Genomic DNA, 27,113 nt, shown 5'->3' on the forward strand with positions numbered 1-27,113 from the left:
AACGCGCTGTTGATTCAGTAGTTAGGAGGGCATCTGTGCCTCAATTCCATCACAAGTTCATTTATGACTGCAGACTAGTGCAATGCAAATGCTGCAGTGCAGGGCTTTCACAGCGATAATATTGGAAACGCATGTTCAATTTCATGAAGTTTATGCAATCTGCTTGCGAATTTTGCGTTTCTTGGTGCACTTTCGCGGTGCCTCCCGCCACGCGGTGCACGTTGCGGGGGCACCCCATTAGGAGCATACGGGCGCATTGCTCTTCGGGCATACCTGTGTCCCTGGGCGGGCCCGACGAGGTGAAGCCACTCTGGGGTGGGCACGCGCCCCTGCGATTTGCCCTCCTTGCTTCCAGGGGGAGGGGGCCTAGTGCTCTGCACTATGAGCTCAATAGTACTTCCCAAGCCTAAGCATCAGCTCATACTCCCCTGACCTCTTGTGTAGGGGGCACCGGCATCTCTGTAACTGCCTAAGCCCGGACAGCTGCATCTATTTATTTATTTATTTATTTTTAATATTTGTAAAGCGCTGCATATACCCGTAGGCGTCTTGGCGCTAAAACCAATATTGAGTAAGGAAATGTGAGGGGGTAAACCATTTAATTGAACAGATGTGAGGGAAGAAAAGAAAGGAGGTTAATGAGAGAACAGCCAGGTTTTCAAGAGTTTGCGGAACTGAAGCAGTGTAACACTTTGTCTGATGTTAAGGGGCAAGGTGTTCCAGAGTCTGGGGGCCGCCACCAAAAAGCGTCGGTCACCCCAGGTAACTGTTTTGGTGCGAGGGACGACCAGTTGGCTGAGAGTAGCTGATCGCAAAGCTCTTGTGGGTTTGTAAGATTGTAATTGGTCTCTTAGAAAGTGTGGTCCTTGATTATTGATTGTTTTAAATACTATGCAGAGTGATTTGAAATGAATTCGTTTTTGCACAGTAAGCCAATGCAGATCTTTTATATCTTTGGAAATGGGTTCAAACTTTGTTTTGCCTGTAAGAAGGCGAGCTGCCGCATTTTGTATTGTTTGAAGTTTTGCAATTACTCTGGTTTGGGCATTGAGGAATAGTCCATTGCAATAGTCCAGGGATGAGAGGACCAGGGCAGAAACCAGTGTCTTAATGGCGGAATCAGGGAGAAAAGGACGTATTTTCCGGATCATTTTTAACTTCAAATGTGCTGTTGATACTGTTTTGTTGGCGTGGTTCATGAAATTTAGTCCATCATCAAAGGTGACACCAAGGTTCCTAACCTTCGAGGTGGGCGTAGGAGGAGTACCGAAGGTCTCTGGCCACCAACAGGTGGACCAGGCTGGAGAGAGTGGACCGAAGATGAGTACCTCGGTTTTCTCCGAGTTTAGCTTTAGGCAGTTTGTAGCCATCCAGTCTCCTATATCTAGGAGCCCTTTCTTAAATTTTTCAGATACTTGCTCTCCGTCACCTTTAATCGCCAACACTAGTTGGGTGTCGTCGGCGTAGGAGGTTAGGCTCATCCCATGTGCTTTGATGGTCTTAGCAAGGTCCGACACATAGATGTTGAAAAGTGTCGGACTCAGGGATGAGCCTTGGGGAACTCCGCAGGGAGCAGAGAGTTGAGCTGATTGAAAGGGTCCCAGAATGACAGCCTGCGTTCTTTTGGCTAGGAAGGACGCTATTAGGTTTTTGGCAGTGTGGCAGATGCCAAGTCCTTGGACACGGTCGACCAAGATGTTGTGGTCGACCGTGTCGAAAGCCGCTGATAAATCTAGCAGAACCAGTATGGCAGTGCCACCCTGGTCCCTGATGACCCTGATATCATCAGCGGCTTTGATCAAGGCTGTCTCTGTCCCGTGATGTTTTCTAAACCCAAACTGTGTGTTATCGAGAAGCTGATGTTTTTCAATAAACTCGGAAATCTGGGTATTCATGATTTTTTCAATCATCTTTGCCATGAAGGGTAGACTAGCAATTGGTCGATAGTTTTTTAACTCACTTTTGTCCAGTGAGGGTTTTTTTAACAGAGGTTTTAGTAAAGTGTTTTTGAGAAGGTCCGGATAATTGCCCGACAGCAATATTAAATTGCAAACCTGCGTGAGTGCCGGTATAATGGCATCCATTACTGGTCTAAGTACAGATAAAGGGCAGGGGTCCAGGGGTGAACCTGATTTAATGGTAGATAATGTATTTTTTATTTGGTCCGGGGTGACTGGTTGGAAGCAAGGGAACGTGTTAGCTGGGGGGAGAGTGGTAGATGAGATTGAACCCGGAGGTGATTTGGAAGAGAACGCCTGGTAGATATCATCTACTTTAGTGTAGAAAAAAGAGGCAAGAGAGTCACACAAAAATTGTGACGGGGGGGGAGTAAGGTCTGGGGAATTGCCTAATAATGCTTTGGTGATTAAGAATAGTTGTTTGCTGGAGTTCTTAGCTTTCTCAATTTGATCACTGTAGTATTCTTTTTTTGCTTCCGCTATCATGTTTTTGTATAGTGCTAAGGATTCCTTATAGACAGATTTACTGCTAGTATCATAGTCTTTTCTCCAAGTTCTTTCCTTGCTACGATTTATCTGTTTTTGTGTCCTTAGTTTGTCATTGTACCAAGGTGCGGTGGGTTTAGCTCTATTACTAGAGTGTTCTTTAGAAGGGGCTGATTGGTGTGTTGCCTGGCCCATCCAGTCATCTATGCTTAGCGGTCGTCCCTGATGGGCCAGTGTACTATCTGCAATATAGGCATAAAATAAAGAGTGCTTCCGGACGTGTTTAGCACACCACGTGATAGAGACCCCCACTCCTTTAAACTATTCTCTGGAAGTGCATCCTCTGGAAACAATGTAATGGCATGTACAAATGTGGTACATACGTTTGGTATAAGATGTGTTTGCTTGACTGGAGAGTGCTCGGATTCTAGTTAGCCAGCATCTGGGTTTTACTCGTGTGGAGTCGGGGCTCGTTGGGTGTTTGTTCATACTCCTGGCGCCGCTCTAAAACACTCAGGGTCGGGATGAAGGCAGCAGTCCAGCACAGACATAAAAAATAAATAACCTTCATTTGTCCCTTAAAGTTAGAAACGTTTTTAATGCATGGGAAATATGGGCGCTGAACACAGGCCCTAACCTTTCTGGGGGCCACATGATGGAGCCTGCTCTGATGTGCAGAGTCCTGCCCGGATGACTGTGAATATTTCTTAAAGGGATTGTTGTAAATACCATTGTCCTTTACGTTAATTGCGAGTCAGTGGTGTGTAAAGAGTCTGTGGCAGTCGAAGGTTGTGTTTATGTTTCATGCAACAGCCATAAAAAGATGTTTCTTGTAGATCAAAACAGGACATCACTTATAAGAAATGGGGGAGTGTCAGATTATTCGTAGTAATACTAATGAGCCGCTGCTTTGCTACAATGTTTAAAGCACATCAATATCTGATGAATTTTAGATATAAACACATATCAGAGACTATTGGCAGTAATATTAGTGAGCTGCTGCTGTGTCAAATTGCGGCAAGCAAGATAGTTTATCCTGCAGCTCGAGTGCTGTGGAACATTTAGAAATGTTCATGGGTATTATTCAAATATCCGGTAATAAAAATCAAGGTATCGCTCCATAACACCAGCTTTAATGGCTCCGGAAAGGTCAGATTAAAAAGTCAAGAAAACCTCCTAGTGGGTGGCCACGTGTTCTAACCTCTCCGAAGCGGGGCTCTCACAGTGAGATAGCTCCCAGCTCAGTTACGGCAAGGTCCTACTGGGCTTCAGCCAGATGACCACTGGCGCAAGTTGGTCCAATGTAGTTTGAAAAGGGGCATAAGTGGGTGTGATGGGTTAGGTTCTGCCAGAAGAGATCGAATGTCTGCCTAGGGGAACCGTTGACCAGGACATTGGCAGGTGACAGCAATTCCCCAGTCGCACCCTGGCACTGATATCAAGCAGCTACCCTATTACGATAATGGAAAGCCAGTTTAAAATCGTGTCATATGGGTCAACCTAGAAAGCCATTAGCTGCAGATTCCAAGGTATTGCTCCTATATGCTTTCATAATTTAGTGGCTGGTGCCCTGACGGGCCCAGTCAGTGCGTCGTACACCTGCAGCGCAGAGAAGTCATCCACATCTGGTGCCATGGGCCCCGTCCCAAGTCAAGGGTTCAGATGGCTTTAACAGAGTAGGACATGCAGCGGAATTTGTGGCAGACAGCCGACAAGAGATGGGTCTTTCTATACATCTATACCTGGTGGAGTATCCAGACTAAGGGGTGGCTGAGTGACACTCTGGTGTGGGAAGTGGACAGCCGGCTGGCAGGCCGTCTAGATGAAGGTTTCTAGCTCGGGCCTGTACAAGTAAGGGTTCAAGTGCCAGAAGCCGGCACTTGGACACAATTTCACAGGTCTGTGGAGCAGCAGAACAGAAGGGGGCTTGTGTTTGACCTCCTGGTCACAAGTTCAGAGCCTGGTAGGTCCACTTAGCATTTCATCCTTCAGAAGTCAATAAAACAAGTACCAGTGAGTGGTAACAATAACCATGTTAGTCAGCGCCAAGATACCAGGGGGAGAAGGTATTCACAATTAGTCAGATATATAAAGTTGAAAGGTTTTGTTCTCACCATCCCAGGAGCTTCATGAAAGGGTGCTGTCTTTCAGCAGTCTGGGAAGATGTGGTTGGAGCATAATTGCCGAGAATTACCAGTACAGTTGGCATTCCTATTTCTGAAGGGGCAAGTATAGTTGCTTATGTTTTACTCCCTGTCCTCAGATCCAAATACATTGGCTAACCCTTTGGCACGCTGGGATACCGTAGCTAAAGTTGTTATGGGACACATATGCTGGGTGAGGGATGCCAGCATGGCGACACAGCAACTTCGTGCAGATGATGGAGGGGGTTTGTAGATAATAAGGACATGGTGATCCAACCTTGTCTTGTTTAGGCGAGGTGGGCACCGAGCGGCCTTGTAGGGCATGAGATAGCGCAAATGGGGGCGAATACCACTCCATGTCTACATGTTTGACTGGCACAGCACTGGGTCATGTGTCTGTACCCTCGTACTGGGGATCATCCAGCTAAGGGGGCACAATAGGGTTTGGTCACCATAAAAGGATACACACAAACTGGCACAGGGTGCTTAGGGTTTGTATCACAAAGAACTGGGAGTGTCTCATTGGGCACACTCACCGCCTGTGCATTGTGCTTTGGCCAGTTTGTTTCATCCTTCCACAGGGAAGAGATGTGGGGTACCTAATTGCTCACAGCATGGCACATTAAGGTAGGCACAAACTGGGTTGTTACCCATTTAATGTTTGATAATAAATGCTTTGGGGCACCTGCAGCAGTGAGGGATGCTTCCGGATTGCCTAGGAATTGAGGGTTAGGAGCACTCCCCTCCCCTAGGCCCACAGGGCTTTCAGCAGAATGGCCACAGGCTCGAGCAGGTCCAAGGGGGATTTCTGCGCAGTGCAGCAGGCGGGTGGTGGTAGTTGTCAGCTAACAAGTGTACTGTGGCGCAGTAAAGTTTAGTTAACACTGCGTTAGTGCCAAAGGGCAACACGGTATCATAGAGTATCATAGACCTTTTGGCGTCCCAATATTCAGGAAAGGGCAGGTTTTGCATAGTATGTCCCCCCTGGTTCCCACAGATTTGTCCGCTCCCTGGTTATCCTTCTAGGGGCTAGAACCTGAGACTAGAAGGGGCATCTTCTGCGACCGGTGTCCCAAATTTGTTGATATTTATTGCTGGGGTAGATGTACCTTGAAAGGCATGATTACTCCTTGGCCTGTCCCAAGTTTTGGGGTCAAACTGGGTTGGAGTATTAAGTCCACAGTCCTTAGGAATCATCCAGCTTTCCTTCTATCCAAATAAGGGCAGTTAGCGATACATCAGCGAGTGGGTAACATACCCGGTTATCAGCGACTTCATGCCCCGGGGGAACGTGCGCTTCACATAAACACAGAGTTGCAACCAGTAGGGTACCAAGTGGCAGAATCAAGTAAATAGGTTGAATAATGTGTCTCTCTGGCCTACAGCTGTGTGGAGCCGGTCTCATTGAGGGGTACGCCCAGGTGGTAATTGTGTGCTTCTTAAGGTTCTTATTACCAATACGGTTTGTGGCAGCACACCACGCGGATTGTTTAAGGGTCATCCTGGGCCGCATTTACTCAGCCCAGTAGGAGCGTTACAGCTGGGTGGAGCCTGCCCCATTTCGTGGTACGCCCGGGGGAAAATGGTGTGCTCCTTAAGGTTCCCATGACCTAGGCAGTGTGTGGCATCTCCCACATCAAGTGTTAGACACTGGATTACAGACAGTGCGCCCTGTATCGAATCAGACAGATTCTCTGAGCGGGTATGCCTAGGGGGCTTCACCAGAGGGAGCTGAGCGTTTGAAATTCCCATAAGGAGTAAGGGATGCAGGGCAAGTGCTGGAGGGCAGCCGTGCTCATTGTCTCATACGCCTGTTATGGACATTCCTGTGAGCATGAATTTAGCAAGTAAAGGGACCGTGCCAGGGTTAAGCATAATCCCCCACGCCCGTATAGCCTAAGCTGGCAAACGGGGGTAGGAACGGTCTATAAACATGTGAGCTGCTGTCCCAGAGATGGGAGACACATGTGTCCAGTCACACACGGTGCTAGATGGGCGGCTGCCAGTGTGATCAGCAAATAGGTGGGGCCTTGTGTGCCAGGGTGTCTGAAACTGTCCCGCCCAGAGGCTGAGTGATGTGACACAGTGGAACTTTGTGGCGTGAGGTGAACACTAGCTGATCCAAGCTAACGTCTAGGGCTATTGGGATATAGATGGGGCATCGATAACCAGTAGGGATGTTCTCTTTCATCTAGATTTGCAGGAGGCTCTAGACAGGAGAGTTAGCGGGCAAGCCTATAGGTCTTTTGGTGGGGGGATCTGGCGGCAACGGTGGCCGCCTCCAGAGCTGTGGCGGAGTTACAGGTCGATCTGGAAGCAAATGGGTGCCAAAGGGTACCTCTGCGCGGCACCATAGGGGGTGCCAGAGCCCAGGAGCCTCATGGGAGGTTCCTGGAAAACCGTGTCGGCGCCCCGTTAGTCCTTCGGGTAGTTGTGGGCCTGAACAACCGGGGGCTTGCCTTGCTACGCTCCGCCCTGAAAGGGGCGTAAGTAATAAGGGACCGTGATCCGGGAAGAGGATCACCGAAGGGGCAGCACAGATGGGGTCGCCCCAGTGCTGCTTGGCTCAAAATTGTGTGGTGTGTTTTATGTATGCGTAGAACAGGCATGCTATTGTGGTAGGGTTTGGAGTGTTGCCTACTGCTAGTGCTATGCGGCTGCCCTAAGAAGGGTGGGCCTCTAGTGCCAGCAAGGCACCAACCCACCCCCCCTCTTCTTGGTGTGGGGACCCCTAGGGGAGGAGTCCCCCTACTCTGGCAGCTAGGGTGCTGCGGCGCTCAGGGCGCGTCATTTCCGGGGCGCGAGGAACGGGGGGTATATAGGCCTCCCCAACCAATGGCCTTCCTTTTTTGCGCCCTGGACACGCCGTCTCCCACTCTATCGCTTACCCGGAGTGGAAGCAGCGGGGGAGGCATAGAATGTTGTAATGTTGTTCTTTTTCATTGCAGGCGGAGTTACAGGGCGATCTGGACGCAAATGGGTACCGAAGGGTACCTCTGCGCTGCACCATAGGGGGTGCGGGAGCCCAGGAGCCACATGGGAGGTTCCTGGAAAACCGTGTCGGCGCCCCGTTAGTCTTTGGGCGGTTGTGGGCCTGAACAACCGGGGGCTTGCCTTGCTCCACTCCGCCCTGAAAGGGGCGTGAGTAATAAGTGACCGTGATCCGGGAAGAGGATCACTGAAGGGACAGCACAGATGGGGTTCGCCCCAGTGCTGCTTGGCTCATCAGGCGGGCAGGTGGCCCAGATGGTTGCCGGCCCTTGGATCGCCCGTAAGATAACCCACCATATTACATAACGGTGTATGTAATAAACCTGCAGCTGTTTTTACCTAAACAAAAATTGTGTGGTGTGTTTTATGTATGCGTAGAACATGCATGCTATTGTGGTAGGGTTTGGAGTGTTGCCTACTGCTGGTGCTATGCGGCTGCCCGAGGCACCCGCAGGGTGCCCTAAGGAGGGTGGGCCACTAGTGCCAGCAAGGCACCAACCCACCCCCCTCTTCTCGGTGTGGGGACCCCTCGGGGAGGAGTCCCCCTACTCTGGCAGCTAGGGTGCAGCGGCGCTCATGGCGCGTCATTTCCGGGGTGCGAGGAACGGGGGGGTATATAGGCCTCCCCAACCAATGGCCTTCCTTTTTTGCGCCCTGGACACGCCGTCACCCACACTATCGCTTACCCAGCGTGGAAGCAGCGGGGGAGGCATAGAATGTTGTAATGTTGTTCTTTTTCATTGCAGGCGGAGTTACAGGGCGATCTGGAAGCAAATGGGTACCGAAGGGTACCTCTGCGCTGCACCATAGGGGGTGCCAGAGCCCAGGAGCCTCATGGGAGGTTCCTGGAAAACCGTGTCGGCGCCCTGTTAGTCCTTTGGGCAGTTGTGGGCCTGAACAACCGGGGGCTTGCCTTGCTACGCTCCGCCCTGAAAGGGGCGTGAGTAATAAGGGACCGTGATGCGGGAAGAAGATCACCGAAGGGGCAGCACAGATGGGGTTCGCCCCTGTGCTGCTTGGCTCATCAGGTGGGCAGGTGGCCCAGATGGTTGCCTGTCCTTGGATCGCCTGTAAAATAACCCACCATATTACATAACGGTGTATGTAATAAACCTGCAGCAGTTTTTACCCAAACAAAAATAGTGTGGTGTGTTTTATTTATGCGTAGAACATGCATGCTATTGTGGTGGGGTGGGGAGTGTTGCCTACTGCTGGTGCTATATACTTCACATACCAGGAGACTTTGTCTTGCACTCCGAGTTCATATTGCCTTTGTTTTCGTTCATTAATCAACTTTTGTTAAGGGATTCCTTACACAAAGCAAACAAGCAGATGATCTTCAAAACTATGATCCTGCAGCATAATTCTTAAAGTTCTAGAGGCTTTCTGAATTGTGGGAGGAGCTAAAACGGGATCCTAAATAAAGATGTGACTTAAAATATACCCTAACATATGGTGGTAAACTTAATCACAAAGGCTGTTTGATAGATGGTTCTTAGGACAAACACGTTGGCCTAGTCACCCAATAGACTACAGAAACAAGCCTCACCTCCCCAAAAGAAAAACAAAATCAGTCTGAAAATGTAATATTAAGACAACTTGCTGTTATAGAATACGTGGCTGAATGAACAAGAGATGTAGAGGAGCCTTTAACTGTAAATAGAGACCTCTTTATTGTTCATTAACAGATCGCCGCATTGTCGCACTACTAAGTATGATAGGGTGGTGAGAATGATCGTTAACGGCCAATGAAAACATTTTGCCAAATGCTTATCATTCAGAAAATGAATTACCCGTATACTTTTGGGAACTAGAATATGTTTAAAGAGTGCAATTATGACTAGTCTGGTGATGGTACAATGGCATGGTACTGCTTTACAAAAAGTAGTACTCTTCAAACATTAAAGTGAAGATTCTGAGTGTCATAATGATGACGGAAAAGTAATACGTCTTAATGAAGTCTGTTTGATGTGCGAGTTTGGCCATTTCAGCACTGTTTTCTTGATTACACCTTTCAGAATAGAGTTGTCCAGACGATCCTACTTGTTAATGAGGTGTGACCGAGATGATAATGAAACGTTGTATGAATGAAGCTTAGATGCCTTATGCTGAAATGTGGAGCTCGGCTATCTTATGCAATGCATTGTATGTTTCTAATCACAAAATATTATAAAATAGATATTTTCTATTTTTGTATTATTATTTATTTATAAAGTTTGTGAGTACCCAAAATAGGGTGTCCTGTCGCTGTCAGTAAGTTTTTTGTATCTTTCGGGAACATGAGGTGATTAGAATGGTGTTAAAGGTCCTTGGGAATTTTGTTCCAGAAAGTTACAGTGAGATAGCAAAGAGCATCCTCCCAAGCGTACCTTGTGTTTGGTAGGGATCGGTAACCATCTTTGAGAAAAGGATCTAAGGTGACGAGCAGGTAGATAGAGATTGAAAATGTTTCTCAAACAGGAGGGTGCGGATCCATTAAAGGCTCTATGGGCCAAGCAGAAGCCTTTAAAGGATGCCTGCTTCATGATGATAAGCCAATGTACAGTTTAGAATGATCAGACACCATAGTTGTTGGAGGTAGTTTAAGAATGAGATTAGCCACCTCAGATTGTACCACTTGAAGTCGATGAAGAAGGTTACCAAATTCCTGTCTCATTGTGATTAGCGAATGCACTACGGTATAGCTTATTGTGTTAGGAAGAAGAGGCAGAAATTCCTTTGGCATGCACAGTATAGTGAAGCACACACTGGCTGCTCTGTTCACCTGATTCTTGAAAGTAAGTTTCATGTTCATCAAGAAGCCAAGATTCTTTGCTGATGTCACTGGGCAGGGAGTCCCGCCCAACGCTGGAGGACATGGGATGGTGTGGTGCCCAAAGAAGAGGAGCATGGTTTTTCACCATTTAGCCTGGGACAGTTGGACTGTATCTACGAAGCAACTGCACTCATGCAGGCCCTAAAGATGGTGTTAGTCTGAGTTTGATCTTTCAAAACGATCTGTGTAAGGTATAATCTCAAGTCCAAGTGAACGAAATAGGGTAGCCAATAGAAAAAGAACATGAATGTTAAATAAGTCTGGGCTCATAGAGTATCCTCGAAGAACCCCACAATTGATTGTGATAGAGTTGGACAAGAATGGGGCTGGGTGCACCCTTTGAGATCGTGAACTAAAAAAGTAGCTAACCCATTTCAGCCCATTGTGGCAGATACCGATTCTGAAGATACTGTGCAACAGGGCAGCATGAAAGACTGTGTCAAAAACTGATGAGAGGTCTAGCAATTTGAGAGCAAAGAAGAGTCCTTCATCCAGTTTAGACCTGATGCTCTCTGTGGCTGCCACCAATGGCGCTTCGGTGCTGTGCAGTGGCCTAAAGCCGGATTGTGGTGAATCAAGAATGTCACTGATACCTTTATGAAACGGTCTTGCTTGGTATGCTTTGTGAGGTTTTGCATAGGGTGTTGCATTTTGAAGTACTTTCGTTTCTGTAGACACCATCACTAAGTGCTTTGTGTATAGGGAACTACAAGGAATACAGTTCAGCGGTCCGCCAGCACAGTGAAGGACTCAGCAATGTGAAACATCTTTACTAAACATCAGGTGCTGTTTCTTGACACGTAGGGGCCACTTAAGCTGCATAATTTGGGTATGTTTTCAGGCCATCTGCAAATTAAGAAGCTTCCTTATTTTATTAGGTAACAGGGATTGAAATGTTCAGACTTGACCTAATGCAGGGGTAGAAAGCAGTGGATTGCAACCCTTCTTGGCCTATCTGTTCTTTCTACGCTTTGTATCTGTGAATGGCACCCATACAACGACAGGGCGGGTGTTCTGGTTCCCCTTACGAGGTGTAAATGGCCTGGGAGTTTGAACAGTGGTTAATTTCCTCTTTTGATGCTAGACATTTTTCTAGTTTACTAACTCCTTTATCTTTAGATTTTTAGCAATTCCTCAATTTTGTCTCTTAAGAGAGCAAAAGAGAAGCATCAGCAGCTAATACACATCAGCAGCATTTAATATTGTGGAAGTTTTTTCTAATGCACAGCTTTTTGTTAAAAATTATTTTTGTATACAATTGATTTTTATGACAAATCTAGTTGTAACCGATGAATTATTAATATTGCACTTAAAACGATTTTGATAAGTCATTTAGAAGTGTTTATTAATTCAGTTTAGTTGTACCACATTTTGACAAAGACACAATTTTTTATCACTAAGGATTCTGTTCTGATGTTCTTTTCATCATGATCCTGCTCATTTCCCTTCCCAATCAATGTTCCCCTGTGTGTCTTCTCTCCTCCACTGTCTGCGCAGAGCACAGGACACTCAGGACACTGACGTAACTGGTTATTTTCCTTAATGTGCATGTGTTGCGAATGAAACTTTCTTCATATACTAAATATTGCAATCCCAAAGACATTTCTGAAGTAGTTCTGATGTGAGCCTGGTAGAATACACTGGTGTACGCTATGCTGTTCTATGTGGATTTCTGAAGCGCATGGCTACCCGTAGGCTTTCCAGCGCTGGTTAAGACATAGCGTTGCTTCGGGATAAGTGGTGACAGAAGGGGGGTGGGGTATTAATGTGGATACACCCATGCTTTTAGTCCTGAACTGTGAGTCATTGTTTAGGCATCTCAGTTCTATGGGGAGCGTGTTTCAGAGTTTGGGGATGAGATATAAAAAGGACCTTCTGCCACATTTGGCCTTGTGAATTCTAGGTACCTTCAAATGTCGACCCGTAAAGCCATACTGGGGCAATAGGGGGTCAAGGGTGCCCTCATCGTAGTGGGTGCTTTGGCTATATTCCCTTTGTGTGCCAGACAGAGTGTTTTAGATTTTATCCTTGCCTCAATGGGGAGCCAGTGCAGAGAAGCCAGAGCACTGTTTGCTGAGGCAAATTTTGGGACCTTGTATAGAATGCTTGCTGCCACATTTTGGACAATCTGGAGCCTTTTGATGACATATTTGGCAGAGCCAATGTATAGAGAGGTCCAGGAGTTCAACCAGGGAAAGAACAAGGGATTGACCACAATTCTTCTGGACAAACTTGGGATAATGTCTAGGATTTTACAGAGTCTTCTGCGGGTGCCAAAACAAGTCGACATGTTTTTTGGCATGTGTATCCATGGAAAGGGACTTGTCTAGTCACATCCAAAGGCTTTTGATAGGGGAGGAGGGAATGGGTGGATTGCCCAAACATTCTGGTCAGTCTATAGATGGTTGGGGGTCAGTTCTGTTCCCCAGAATCATCAGCTGAGTTTTTTTTCCCTGCTCAGCTTTAAGCAGCCGTTCTCCATCCACTGATGGGAATGTGAGGCTTTTTTAGGGGCGAGGAAGGCAACCAATTATGTGTTGCTGGCATATGAAACTATTGACAGCCCAAGCTCCTGAACAAAATCTGCCATTGGGTGCATGAACAGGTTAAAACATGTGGGGCTGAGGGCTGAACCCTGTGGGGCCCCAATCTTCAAGGTAAGGACATCATAGTAGTATGAATTCTTACAAATTTGGAAAGATATGTCCTTCAAAAAGGAGGTGACCCACTTAAGTGTGTAGCTCTTTATTCCGGCTTCACCCATTCTGAACATAAGTGCCTCATGTTCAACCATTTATTCTAAGCAACAATGGTCCCTAGGAAAGGGTGAACAAAACTGATAAATACAGTCCCAGTCAGTGCTGCATTAGTTAAACGTGTCCAGCCGGACAGAGGTTCAATGTTTAATTTTTCAGCAATTCTTGGAGATATGCACAAGACAATATACTGAGAGTGGGACACAAGCCTGCATTCCACTACAGAAACGTAGAGACATACAAAACATATAGTCTGGGAAACATTTAAGCAAGGATCAGACAGCGCTTCACAGTTTGTTCTCAGGAGAAAAAATTCACAGTTATAGGTAAACAAATCGCAAGGAACACCTCTAGATGACAAATAGTAACATCATAGTGTATGTATGAGGTGTTTTAGGGTGTCGACGGCGTTTCGATCCAGGAGATAAATGTGTGGATCATCTTCAGCACATTAAATAAGCATGCCTGAATTATAGGTGCCTTAAATTATGTGGATTTATACGTCGGTGAGTAAGGGTAGCGGGAATGTCCTCAATGGGAGTGGCGGAGGTAGAGGTCGTGATGTAAAGTTAGGAATTTTCCGTGATGCATCAATTGTTGAATCAGAAAAATAGCCACGGGAGTGTGCTCTGTGGGCGCGATGGCCTTTAGCCATAGGTTACGGCATGATGTCTCAGCGGATCAATGTCCATAGCTGTTCAACCATGTCAAACGCTGCACTTAGGTTCCAGGAGGATGAGAGCAGCTGTTCCTCCCTGGTCCAGCACCATTTTTAATACCTCTGTTACACCGAGGAGGGCAATGTCTGTACTGTGTTGTGTACGGAATCCCATCTGGGAAGTGTGCAGTAGATGATTTTCTTCAAGGAATATAGACAGTGTTTGGTTGACATGTTTCTCTAGCCCCTTGCCTATGACTGGTAACAGGTAAATTGGCCAATAGTTCTCTGGACATGTCAGGTCAGGATTATTTTTTTTTATTAGCAAGGGTTTGACCACTGCATGTTTCCACTTAGATGGCACTATTCAAGTGGATAGGGACAAGTTAAAGAGTTCCAATATAATGTAGAAAGTGTATGGGTTGTTCGAAAAATATTTAATATTATGTTGGGCATCTCTGGATAGCAATAACGCAGCAGTTGCTGGAACCTTTCTTAAAGGTGGTTTATTGTTAAGTGCTTTAAAATGGCTATGCTATTTCTGATTTGTCCACTATGTGTTATCAATAGCCATGCCATGCTGAATTTGCAGTTTCTGTTTATTATCTATTCATAAAATGTGTATAAAAACTCCTTGATTGTGGGGGTGAGCGGGATTTTTGATGTTTTCGCGAGGGATGCTGTTTGTTCCTCTTATGATTTTTATTGTTCATTGGGATATAGAATAATTCTGATCTGGACTATGTACTCTGTATCTGAGCCTTACTGGCATATTTTGCATTTCTCTGCATCGTTTCATGAAATTTTGTAACAATTCCTGTTGAACTTTTTCATGATCTAGACTTTCATTATTGAACGGCCCCAGTTACTTATTTATTACTCTGCTAAACTAATGTTGGATCTGATGTTAATTAGGGTTTTTTTAAGGCTAGGCCAAGGGTATCGGAGAAGAATCTCTGAAAGCAAGCTTTTGGGATGATTATATTTTTGGGTTCTGCTCCCACAATATCATATCAGCCTATTTATGCAGATGTTGCGTAGTGTACTTTATGTCTTAAAATAGGCAGCTGCAGGATTATGAGAACACTTTTGTGTTCTCAACACTATAGTACAACACTATACTCATGGCTGAGATCTGCCTTAAAACAGATTCCTAAAAAGATTGGTGTCCCTTTTAGTGGACCCTCCCTATCATACTAGTCTTTCTCGGTCCCTTCTATCACTTTAGGGTTTATTTTAAAGCTAATACACACAAATACAAACACAGTGTAAATCAATTTCCTCCTTACTGCACAGTATATTAGGGCAGCGAATAAGGGTGCTGTATAAATAATTTAATATGTTTAACTTCTTATGTCACTATCCTCTTAGTGGAAAAACTGTCAAATAGCAAAACAGGTGTTGGTTTAACTGATTTGAAATTGATGGCCATGCAGTTTGATGATACTCTTAATTTAGTAACGTATTTAATTTACGAAGCTCCACGTGGCCTCTAATGTATTTGAGTGGTGTTGATTTGTGTGATCCACAGCACAAATTAGCTGTATAGAGGTACCTGGTTAAGGATTATTTAAGCCAACATGAGGGCAGAGATTATGAGCTGGATGTCTTCAGTGAATACATTTGCTAGGGTTCTCAATTCACCCTGTGATATCAGGCAAAAAAGGCAAAGTTTCCTGTCTTCATTCAAACTCAAGGTAAGCTTTCACTTTATCTGACCAAATTTGTTTAGCTGGGTGTCCCGGACAAAATGGGTCGGATTTCCTGATGCAGTAAATTATGTTTACTCATTCCAACACTGTGTTAATTAAAACCATATTATGGGTTATGTGTGTCTTGCAGCTATTGTTTTGAATGTGAAGGGGCCAGAGAAGGTTGAGGATAGACTACAATTGAACACTGTCTGCCCAAAAGCTCCAGAAGTTGTAATTCTAGAGATGGCATATTGGTTCTAAGGTAGATTGGGTTGAATTTATTCAAACTTCAGTAGATTGCAAAGAATGTGGGGTTTAACTGAAAGTCACACAAGTGGATGCTGTTATACCTTGACTCAATCAACATGACATAGCCTCATTTTTAGCCTTACAATCTGAGCTACTGGAAATTCTTACACTGCTAATTTCTATGAACAGAAATTTTAATGTGTATAAATAATTTGTTAAAATCCTATATTAAATCTTTCCGTCAGTGTGGATAAGACTTAAAAGAAAATCATGTTGAGTGATTTGATCTATGTGAGACACAAGCAGCACAGTATTTGGTATGCTTATCCTGTTGCATCATGCGATACTCGCAAACAGATTACCTTTATTGTCGCATGTAGAGGTTTTAGTCGCAAATGCCAATATATGTCCCTAGATTCAAACTAATTATTCCCCCATCTCCGTAGATTTAGTCATTGAATTACCTTCAATTTATGACTAGTGTCAAGCAGAGTAACCTAAAATTTTGGATGTGGAATTATTGTCTTAGTAGTGTGAGAAATCTAGTGGCAGAATTCCACCAAGAATTCTAAGGTGCAAGTAGGATTTTTAAAAGATGTTAAGAAAAAAGATGAAAGTTAAGGAAGAGTAGTATGGTTTAGTAAACGTTTTTGGTGCCTGGCTGAGCCCATTTGGCGTTTTAGAGCCTGCTGTGTGTCGCTTTAATATTGGGGATATGTGTATTTGGGGAGAGCAGGGAACAAATAAAAAGCAGACAGATGTCTTGAAATAAATGGTGCACTCACAGAGAGATTTGGAATCGGAGTTGAGGCTTGGCACAGGGCTGTCCCCTGACCTCCTTTCTTTTCTCATTAACCATTGAGACCTCTGCTCAACATGCAACACTGGATCCTAGACAACTACCATTTTCCCTTGAGCAAGATGACGCACCAGTATGATGTAATTTTATTTACTCTGGATATATCTGGGGATGGGAAAGAAACCCAAGGTGACAGCATTTTTAGGTCTCGCCTAGGCAGCGTGCATGCGCTGTGCTTGGAGGGCCTTTAGCCATCGTTCTGCTCCTTTTCCCCACACTCGTGCTGGGCTCCACCTTGCGGGAGCGAGCAGCGGCGCGCGTGCTATTTGAAACATATGGCTCTCGCGCCGCCACTGCTTGCTGCTCGCTCCCGCAAGGCGGAGGCCAGCACAAGCATGAGTGCTTCAAAACAGCTGCTGCTTGTTTGCTTTCACTTTTGCCGCCACGTGGCCGCGCACGCACCACTCGCGGGACGCTTCTACTGTACTGTCTTCAGTGTTTTTTTTTTTTGCTCTGATCCATTATCTCCTCTCTCTTTGATACTGATTTTCATCATGCCTGAGCTCAAGATGCTGTAAATGTGGCCCGTGTTTCTATTTTTCCCTCCCACCTACCACTTCTCTGTGTTGCTACCCACCATCACTTCTCTTCTGCTCGCGTTGTTTTGCTTGTGACTTTTTCTTAATTTACAACGGGGCGCTTCTGTGGGTGTGTGTGTGGCTGTGCCTTTAATCTGCTTTTTTCCCCGTGTCTGCTCATCATGTTCACGGTGGTGAGTCGGGGTCCCAGGAAGCAGCTTTGGGGTGAGTCCTCGATGTGGCCACTCCCTCCCTTGGAGGCTGCCTCACATTAGCATCTTCCACTGCTGCCCCACGTAGATGTGCTCCCATAAAGTTATGTGGGGTATAGCTTTCTGCTGCTTTCCGCACCGTGGATGAAGTTTGAAGGCAGCACCAGCGAGTGTAGGCGGCCGATAATTAGAGAAGCCCAGGTTCCTCCATGCTCAACTCTGTTCATAGAAAAGACTAGAGTGCTAACTTGCGAGTCACAGAATATGCAATACTGGCCTCCATGCTGTCTTAAAAAACAGCTGTAGCATACTTAACTTTAATATGTAGAAGACTAATTTTATGGATGAAAATGTGCTTCAAAGCCACAGTGTATAAGTAATGCTCTAGGGGGGGTGGTTCTTCTGTGTTTATTCATATTTACATTTTACTCATGTTATCAGTATTCATTCTCATGTATTTTCTTTGCTTGGGGAAACAGCATTTGGTATTCTTCCACTTTTGTTAAGGAAAATGTACGCAGCTGTTTAAGTGTATCATGTTGCATATAATAATAATACTTAATAAAGGGGTATACATTACGTTAACCTCTCCACGCCCTCTGCTCTTAGTAGATGCTTTAAATGAAATTATCTCCTTACAGTAAAAGTCACTGAACGAGAGAACAAATGAAGCTGTGAGTCTGACCCTCACTTTTCCTCCTCCCATGTCTGTCTCTGTGCCCATCCCTCTGACTCTGTATGTGTGCATCTCTCTGCCCATATGTCTGTCTTTCATTATATATCTATGTCCCTCTGCCATCTGTTTGCCTGTTTCTCTCTCTGGGTCTGTTTTTCTGTTTTATCCCAGTCCTGTCACTCTGACTATCTATGCCCCTGTTTTTCGCCTGGCCGCCTGTGCCTTTATCTCCATGGCACCCTCTACTTCTGCCTGTCTGTCCCACTTTAGCTCAGAGCATATTTCTCTCTTTCACATCGTGGTTCGGTTGACCTCCTTCCTGCTACCTGTTTCTGACCCTCTACCTGTCTTGATTTTGCAGGCTCCTTCCATACCACTGTCTCTGTGACACAGTCTGTCTCCCCATCTTGATTTCCGTTCCACCTTGTTTCGCTCGCTTTATGCCTACTGTATGTCTATCTTTCGGCCTGTCTCTGTTCCCCTGACCTCTCTGTGTGTCCCTCTGTCTGCACCCCCTCTATGTACCCGCAGATGTTACACCTCTTCCCCCCTTGCACCAGCCCACACAGAAGGAAATACCAATCCCATAATTCTCGCACCTTGAAGAAGCAGTGCACCCTGGATGGAGCCGCTTCCCACTCTGTCTGGGGCAGGTGTTGCCTCGGAGACCCCCTGCAGCTGGCGAAACTGGAGCACCCTTGGCATCTGGTGCATTTACCGCCCTGGAGCTCCTACGGCCTCGTATATACACGTTTATTAATAATTATAAGCTATACTTTCAGTGAGCATGAGTTCAAACTGTGCTTGTAGAATTGCAATCAGGGCCAACTGCACTCAATTCGAGAGCCAGGATTCAGCAGTTAAGACACATTGATACCCATTTTTTAACTAAATTGTACAAAGTTAAACGAGAAAACCTGTACACATTGTGGCATCCTCCCTTAAATTGTGTTATCAAGCAAATTATTTATTTCACTAAAAAAATGTTTTCTTCATTATCACATATGAGAGCACTTACAGATAGGTGAGTTAAGACTAGTAGTTGCACAAAAATAACACTTTAAAATCTTGTCAGTGGAGTGCTATAATGTACCTATTAGTGTCAAAGCTTCCACAGTAAAGAACAGTAGATGTTGTAGCACCCAGGATAATGATCTGCATGGCTAAATACTTATAAGGTCCCAAAGGCGAGACCTACTGGCTATGCCAATGCTTGTTCCTGTAGGTTTCTAGCTGACCGTACTTATGCAATGGAATCAAGTTGACTAAAAGATGGGACCGGGTGTTAACCTGATTCAGTGTCTGGGTAACGAGAGTCCATAGCATTAGTGATTTCATTCTGGAGAACAATGAATGACCCAAAGTGGAACATATTTCTTTGGGTAGGTTAAGAAGATTTTTTTTCTCTCCAGTGATTCTGATGTTACCGCATAAAATGCAATATTTCAAAAGTAATTCGAAAAGAAGCCATAATCCAGTGTGACATAATCTACTCTTCCTACGAAGCAAGAATTTGTTTTTGGGCAGGTCAGAGATAGATCTTGGTAATTTGCCTAAGTGAATTCAGATTCTGAATGTCTTTGAACTTCAATATGTCACTGGATCTAAGTGACTAAAATTAAAGATTGTAAATTTATTCTAGCTTTATTATGAACAGATTTTCAGTTTGCTCTCATTCATGATTCAAGACATATTATGAACTGAAAGGGATCACGACTTGTATTCCAGTTCTTTTCTGATGTGATGTTATGTAAGTTTATGAAGTGCTCTGTTGGTCAGGAAAGGGCACCCTTGTGCTAAGTAATGCACAAACAAATCAGAGAAACGGGAGAAAAAGGATTGTTACAGCTATGAAAAAAGCAGTGTCTTATGTTTTTTTTCAAACTGGAGGGAGCCAGTCTCTTGACGAATGAATGTGTAACGCTCATTCCGTATTTTTTGTGGGGGGGTCGCTAGGTAGTAGAACCACAGCAATTAATGTAGGTGTGAAGCCAGTCCTGCTTTAGAAGATCACAGGTTCCTCTTGGGGCAAGGTGATGGATCTTATTCAATATTAAGAGTCCTGTGAGTCAGGCAGATAGTCTTAAAAGCAGCCCTTCTGCATACAGGGAGCCAATGCAGATCTTGAAGCAAAGGTGACGTATAGACATGAGGACCTGAGAGAGCAGAGTTTGAAATGCTAATGATATAACGATTTTCCGTACTTTAATCTGGATATGATGAGGGTGTGAGACAGATTTATGCGCTTCCAGTGTGAGGATCCTGAACATTTTTATCAACATTCTTAGAATGGAGAAACACGTGGCCTCTACTTGTTGCAGTAGAGGAGTCCTTTATAACTCTTGAACTAAGGTGATTGACAGTTCTTAACTAAGTGTACCAGTATAGAGGCTGTTCTAAGTGTGGGAGGCCAACATTCAAGTGTGTACTGTTTACCATTTTAACTCTCATGGGAAACCTTGCTCCCTGCTATATCAACAAACGCTGATCAGAACTTCACCAAACCTGACTTGAAATCAGAGCCTTGTGCAAGGCCATGCCTTTTCTTGGTGTAATGTGTTCTGTAGTTTAAACCAGGTGTCTGACAGGCTCCAAATGTTTATTATTATATAACACCCAATGACCAATTTACAGATCCTCAGAGGATTTGAGGATCCTGGTGATCTGTTTGCTGCGCAGCAACTGAAAATATTTGTCTGAGAAGCCTTTACAGGGTGTCATGGGTATACTGACTGAGAGATAGTAGGGTGCTGGAAGAGCATCCCATGGACCCAGGAAGGATGGGGAAGTGAGATCCCAGAAGTGTAGGTCCTGCTATTACAAAAGCAGTGTAACTATATCTGCCAAAGACCAGCTTTGAGAGCCGTGTGAACCTGGGAACTGACATTCTGTGCCGTGAGGCCAGTGTGCTCATTGAAAGGCTCTGTGCAGCTGGGTCGGTGGTACATGACTGGTGCAAGGTTAGACTGCAGGCCTGGGTTTGAACCCACAGCCTGTACCACAGAAGTTAAAGCACAGAGGCTGGTGCAGGCCTTGATTTTAGTGCGTAGGTTAGGTGCAGGCTCTTCAGGAAACACTGAGTGCTAAAGACTATAAGCTGTAATGTTGGAGATACAGTAGATTGGGTGTATGGACTGGCTGTTGGCCATATCTTGCCTCCAATCCTTGCTGTGAAGGCCAAAAGTATGCACTCTGTGGGTGAATATGTGGGGGATTGGCTGCAGTGATTGGCCACAGGCAGGCCAGGCACTGTGCCCAACTCTGACTTCAGACAAGCAAAAATATGACAGAACTCAGGATTTGTAGTGTGGATGCCCGGGTGGCTGTATGGAGGACCTAGTGAATCACAGGCACTGCAGTGAACCCCTGTTGACCATGGACCACAGGGGATTGACACGCTTCAAGGTTGGGCTCAGGGCATGGCCAAAGGCTAGGAGCTATAGCGAAGGCCTATTTCGCTCAGCCCATGTGCAGCAGGTTTGGTTACATAGTAGGTGGGTGTAGTATAGCATTAGAAAAGGAAAATCACTGTAAAAACAATGTTAAAGGTACGCTATGATTTCTTCTACTCATAAGGCATCAATGAAATGACTGTGGGGACAGGATGGAAAGAGACCAGCCAGATGGAATGTGCTGTAAATTGGGTAGGAGAGGGCTAGTGACTACCTACAGAACCAAGATCTGCAGCTAATTCTGAGAAGGGGATCAGGCAGCCGATCACCTGTTTTTCCCTTAGAGGACTGAAAAAGTAGGAGGAATAGAATTCTTCTTGTAGAGCAAGCCAGTAATCAGGTAGAACTGGTCTTGGTGATGATTATTTGTTGGAACTTCAGAGTGATGAAGCCAACTTCTGCTCACTGTGGTCTGGTACCTTAAAGTAGAACTGAGCCTGCACCCGAAAAGGTGGTTGAATATTTGATCTCCCACTTGGAAAGGTGTGGCCCCTCTTCTGATTTTTGCTGACAAAGGGACTAAAGATTACGGGTCTGATTTAGATCTTGGCGGACGGGTTACTCCCTCACAACGTTGACGGATATTCAGTGGTTAATTTGTAAAATAAAAAGTGCCGGGTCTCTCCTCAGGGGGCAGTGCTAAAAGGAGATGGTGCTGGTGCAAACTGCCTCCTGACAAAAGCCCTGGCACTTATTATTCTGGGGAGGACTTGGCCTAATGGCTAAAGCTGCCGATTTCGGAGCTGGGGAACCGGGTTCGAGTCTCGGCGTGGCTCAACATATTGCGATTTTGTGGAAAATCAAGTGCCTTCCAAATGAGTGTGTCCTTAACTGGTGCTATAAGCACCGGTGCTGAGGATTAGTTGCCGGTGCTGAGCACCGGAAAGCTCCTGCTCAAATTAAGCACTGCGGATATTCCGTCTGCCCGACCATAAATCCCATAGGATATAATGGGATTTATATTTTGGCGGGCGGTATATCTGTCACTGTTGTGATGGAGTAAACCATCCGCCAGGATCTAAATCAGGGCCTATGCTTGCTGTGGCAATGCAAGCCAGACGCACCTCAAAAAGAAAATCAGTGAATTTTGTCAGCTGTGAACTGCGCCGACCTGCACAAGGCACATGTTTCCCACCCATCTCTGCCAGCCTTTTTTGGAAACATTTAATTGTTAAAGGTTTTGAAAGTACAAAGAATAATGGGGAGAGGACATAGGGTTGAAGTACATATCCATAGTGTACTGTGTTTCCCGTATAACATAAACATAATATATTACCTAATGTAGTCCGCCTTATGCATGCACATCAGCAATAAAGGAAGGCGCAGTCGGCGCAATCAAGAAGAGAAGAACTTCAAAGTCTAACAACAAACGCTGGTGGTGATTAAATGGTACGAAAGGAAAGGGAAAAGAACGGTAAGGAAGGGGGATGGAAGTATGGATAGTGGAGTAACCAATAGTATGATATAACATATGCCATATCATATCATATATTTGGGTATACTTACAGCTTCCCCAGTAGTGCAGGAGTTGCAGTCGACAATAAAGCAATAAACATAGAAGACTGCATTAGGTTTATATGATGGAACAAAATCAAGGAGCTTTCTATTAGGAGTCAAGTTACTGCAAAAGAACTAACGGGAGGGTAGAATGCTATCATAGATTGTTCTTCTAGTAATGGGCGCACATAAGAGCAGAGGACCTTATCATAAAGAATGGGCAAAGGCATGAATCCATCCAGCAGTACCATGCACACACGTTCTGCTATAGTGAGGTAGCTATACTCTAAAACACTATAAACAACACACTTTTGTATCACAGAGTTAGGTAAAACATAAACATTTTATCCCTGCAGGAATTCTGAGTGAGAGATCAATTCTGTGAACAGTCTACTTAAATTAAAGGGGATAGACTGAGAAGGGCCCGGGGGTTTAGATACGGAAGGCTTCCACTGCTGTCTCCCAAACCTCTCACCACTGCCTCCCTCTGAGGGTCGTGCCTCGTGTGAGTACAGGGACAGGGTCCAGTTGGCTTTCATTCTTCAGCTTCTTGTTTAGTCCTATGAATAAATTGACGCACATCTCTAAACACATCAGTTTAACATTAATCTTGTATATACACCGCTGGTTGTCTGCCAGTAGGGACATATTCTCTCGAAGGAACTGTTTGCATCCAAAAGCAGAGAATACAAAAGTTGGTTGCTGCCAGGAATGCCACTAACCATCTGTGGTAGGTTTAGGTCCGTTCTGCACATACTACGTGCCAATAAGGGACCAGTGTGTTACAGTTCTAAAGAATACGAGGATAGACCCAATGCACTCGATTGCATCTCCAACATGAGCTGTGAGGTACTAATCTGGCCGCGTACAATCGCTATGGGGGGCCAGTGCCATGAACGGAGGATTTTGAAATGCAGTAATTTGAGCCTAGGTTATGTCCCTCCATTAGCTTATGTGTAGTCCCTCTTTATAAAAGCCTGCCATCTATGTATGGTTTGTGATTCAGTTGACTTAGAGTGTAATGCAGTAATCCCCAGCTCTTAAATCCCAGAAACCAGACCTTTTGTGCATCCAAATGCCTTGAGATACTGTAGGAGAGGAGAGCCTGGGAGATCATAGGATGGATGACCTAATCTGCTACTAAGGCAGCCTATAAGATGTCGATAGCACTAGAATTGAGTATCCATCAGACTTTATTCATCTCTTAAAGCTTGAATGATTCTCAATTCCCATCCAGAGTCAACTGATCTATTGATTATATTCCCTTGGTGACACAGTCGATGCCCCCCCTCACCACCACACTGCCCTCCAAGAGCAGCTTATTGCCTATTAGTAGTCTGGCATTCCCCATATCAGTGTAGAGATGTGTATGTATGCTTCACTTTTCAACAGCTTGTTGTGGCAACATTTCCATATTGATAGCATTCAGGTTATTATAGGATTAGACCATACGCCCTGAGATGGGTGTATATAGTACACTGGTAACTAGGTTCTGGGCGGCGTAGTATGTCTCGCTTTATGTCCACTCATAGAGGTTTGTGTGATGTTTGAGGTAGGAAGCTAGCCATCTGTGACAAGTAGTGTGCTAATAGTAAATCTGTGGGCCCATACTACTTGTGGTTTTATCTGAGGACTGACTTCCTTCCATATAAACCTTTCTGGCAGAGTCTTCTAGCCTCAGATTCCTCACCTTTTGAATATTCTCCAGGCATCATACTGGATCTGGAAACCTTTCAGCAGTACCTCAGCACACCGGGCTGTGGTGTTGTGCGGTTCAGCACTTATGCCATTCTGCTCTGGAAGTGGAAGGTGGTGGGTTGTAAATGGACTTAAACCAGAAAAGTCATGCAGGACCAAGCTGGCAAAGTGCCCCTCTCATGCACTTGTCTGTCCAGACAATAATGCTTCATGAATGTATCGAGAGACGCCCATTTAGCTCCCTGTCAAATGTCTAGAACAGTGACTCTGCGTGCCAACGGTGTGCTAGCAGCTTTGGCCCTGGTGGAGAGTGCTTGCAATCCTTCCAGAAGCTGCTGCTTTGACAATGCTTAGCTGGTGTTAATGTAGAGCACGATCCCGATTCACATGGTACACTTTTGTACAAGTGTGTGTTAATTCACCCCAAGAGTTTATCTGACTGCTGCTAAAAACCGAGTACACCCAATCAACATGTCAGTTTGTAAGATTCTATTCCCCACAGTTGTGTGTCTTGAATTAGTCTGCAAATAATGTAAGATTTGTTTCCTTTTGCGGATATGAGATAGTCCATTTATATTTAATGTTGTTTGTTGTGACCTTTGAAGGGCGATCCTGTGCAGTAGTGGGGTCATTGTAATGATACCCAGAATCACAAACTTTCTTTACGAAAGTATACTGACAAAATAAGGAGGGCAAGCCAGGGGGTTTAGCAAAACTGGGTCCTATCAGTGAAGGGAGACAAGAATAGACAAGGAAAATGGAGTAAAATAAGAGTGGGGTGGTAGTTAATGAGACAGTAGAAGGAGGAAGTTGGGGATGGTGGAAGCCCACAAAAGGAAACTACAAAACCTCCACAACTAAAACCTTAGAGGAGGAAATGTACCACAAGGCATTCCCTGGGTAGTGGCCATAACAATCAATGCACAATAGGGGACAAGAGAAGCAAGTATACTGGTATAGAAATGGCATTTTGAAGAATGTTGATTTGACAGTACCCGTCTGAATGAATGGACTGATGGTAAAATAGAATATTCACAATGGAGTGTCATGTAGGCCTGGGCTAAAATTCCGTTCCGCTCGCGGAAATTGCTATAATTTGACATTTTCGCGTTCCGCGGAGAGCGCGAAAATGTCAAAATGTCCGCAATCCGCATTTTACCGGAAATGTTTTGCTTGCTCGCGCTGTAAAATAATACATTCTCGCGTGCACGCGATCGCCTTACCTGAATCCCCGCGTTCGCCGACAAGTTTTCCCGATCCGGTCGCGTTCTCCACGAGATGTTGGATTGTTGGTAGCCATTTGCGCTGTCTCGCAACAGTTCGCGCCCGCAGTAACGACATTCGTCGCGCGATCATGTCTTTCTTCTCGCGATCATGCACCACGAGACAAGTGAAAACAAGATGGCCGCGCCCGCGAGCAACCGCATGGGTAAGTTGGCGAGCCGCGACCACGCAGAAAATACCACGAACGGGCGGGAAAAAAACTTCCGCATCTCCGCATGTTTGCAGAGATTTTTTTACATTTTTGCGATAATTTGCAAAAGTGAATTTCGCAAATTCCACCCACCCCTAGTGTCATGCCTTCGTCCATTGCAAGGATTTGTGCATAGTTAGCTAAAGTTTTGGAAGAGGAAAGGGGGAGGAATATGTATGGTAACAAGGAGGGAGGATAGTATTTGCCAACATGTCCAGGTCGCACTGCTGATATGAACTAACCGGATAGAGACTTATAGCTGCAGATGCCTTATTTTAGAATGATCCCCAGGCGTCAGACTGGATCTGAAAACCTTTGACGAGCAGTACCCCTGTGCACTGGCAGGTGGCGTCATTTGGCTCTACGTGGCGTCTGTGTCATCCACTCCAGAAGTGATGTGCACATTGCCTGTATAAGCACCACCCCAGCACTTTGACTTTATTGCTTTTTTACCGCACCAGTCAGCGCACATCTGGAGAGAGATTACCCTAGTCACTTTTTGACTGACCTTTTTTTGACATTTTGTCAAATATTTTTCAAGACTTTGTCTCCTGGTGTGAGGCTGTCCACCAAAAAGCAGGTTTCACACTTTACTGTGCCTGTTGACGTCAGATGTTGGTGACTGTGCCACACTTGGTTTGCCTTTGATGTCTGAAGCTTCGTCACAACGCCAACACATGCACGGGGTGCCGCAACATTCATCCAAAGGCACTGAGCGATCGATCCTTCAAGCTCTTCATCGCCCGACTCCAACCGACCTCCTGCGATGTTCCAGATTTTGGTTGCAAGAAAGGTCCCCAGATTGGTCGCAGAACTGCACCAAGTGATCGTCTTCGCATTTGAAGTCATCAGGAAAATCCAGTAATTCCTATAAAAAGAAGTAATCAAAGAAGTTTTCAACTTCGCCGTGAAAGTCTTTGGACGGGTTCAGGGGCCGTCGGCACTCGAGGCCTAGCTCTGTGGTGAAGCCTGCACC

The 27,113-nt window shown here is 45.3% G+C and overlaps 1 protein-coding gene and 1 pseudogene across 8 annotated transcripts in view; one reads left to right on the forward strand and one right to left on the reverse strand.

Moving 5' to 3' along the window:
• ADGRB2 (adhesion G protein-coupled receptor B2) overlaps positions 1 to 27,113 on the forward strand; it is a 1,096,893-nt gene that overhangs the window by 367,347 nt on the left and 702,433 nt on the right. The window lies entirely within an intron of this gene.
• The window catches only part of LOC146857809 (uncharacterized), a 31,961-nt pseudogene that overhangs the window by 3,800 nt on the left and 1,048 nt on the right, over positions 1 to 27,113 (reverse strand).

Source organism: Triturus cristatus, chromosome 3_2, assembly GCF_964204655.1.
Source record: "Triturus cristatus chromosome 3_2, aTriCri1.1, whole genome shotgun sequence".
NCBI lineage: Eukaryota > Metazoa > Chordata > Amphibia > Caudata > Salamandridae > Triturus > Triturus cristatus.